This window comes from Anneissia japonica, unplaced genomic scaffold, assembly GCF_011630105.1.
Source record: "Anneissia japonica isolate Jap-2015-1 unplaced genomic scaffold, ASM1163010v1 scaffold151314_len1047_cov163, whole genome shotgun sequence".
In the NCBI taxonomy this organism is placed as follows: domain Eukaryota; kingdom Metazoa; phylum Echinodermata; class Crinoidea; order Comatulida; family Comatulidae; genus Anneissia; species Anneissia japonica.
This window is the reverse complement of record NW_022754524.1, coordinates 168-1047: the sequence shown is the minus strand read 5'-3', so window position 1 is coordinate 1047 and position 880 is coordinate 168. Positions and strand designations below refer to the sequence as shown.

General features: G+C 34.1%; 1 long non-coding RNA gene across 1 annotated transcript; it reads right to left on the bottom strand.

The window, feature by feature from the left end:
• Positions 1–431: 431 nt before the first annotated feature.
• LOC117123209 lies at positions 432–671 on the bottom strand. The gene is made up of 2 exons (XR_004447823.1): positions 595–671; positions 432–506 (listed from the first exon to the last, which is right to left on the bottom strand). It is a non-coding gene; the product is annotated as an uncharacterized LOC117123209 (long non-coding RNA).
• Positions 672–880: the final 209 nt, after the last annotated feature.

Below are 880 nucleotides of genomic sequence, written 5' to 3'. Positions count from 1 at the left end.
AGTATTCATGGGGACACACTAGAGTCACTCGATAAAGTGCTTACCTCTGCCCTGTGCTTGGATACCAAACAATATACTGTACAGCTCATGTATGGATAATTCCATTGTTTTCTTTTATACTCAAGGTCAAGGAAAACATCGAATTTCCATCACCTTATCCTTTTCTTTCCAAAAATTAGTTATCTGTTACTTAATATTATGTACCACTCCACTAAATTTTATGATCATCCATTTCTTAGTTTTTGCATATATCTTACTAACGGACAGAAAGACAGGCAGGGTGAATACATAACCACATTGGTTTAACAAATTTTCTCACAGAGCAGATAAAAATCATTGTATTATTAATATACTGATATAAACCTTTAACCTAAGTACATCCTGATCACTTATCACTTGCCCTTAAGTTGGGCAACCAATTGTTGGTTTTCTTTTTTCATCTGCACATAATCCTCTGAGATTTTTTCTAGGTTAGCTATTGTCTTGTTCTTGCTCTCGGAGTCGATCTGTAAAAATGATAGAAAAGAAATTAAAAAGTGTGTCCGATATCCGATACACGAGACAAAAATGTAATAAAACAACAGATTTTCTGACCTGGTCCTCAAGGTCACGGATCTCACGCGCTACACTTCCTGTCTCCTCCACTGTCTTTATAAGCAAACCACAGCTCTAAACAAATAAGATTTAAAAATAATGATGATGTGGAACTGGGAATGACAACAACAATTAATAATAATAATAAATAATATATAATAATGTAATGCAGTTAAATTTATATAGAACTTTATACTGAAGTTTTAAAGTGCTCGAGGTGTGGAGTAGATTGTACAGTATCTTGCTTTTCCCCTAAGAATCTCTTTGTGTCTGAGCTATCCAGGAA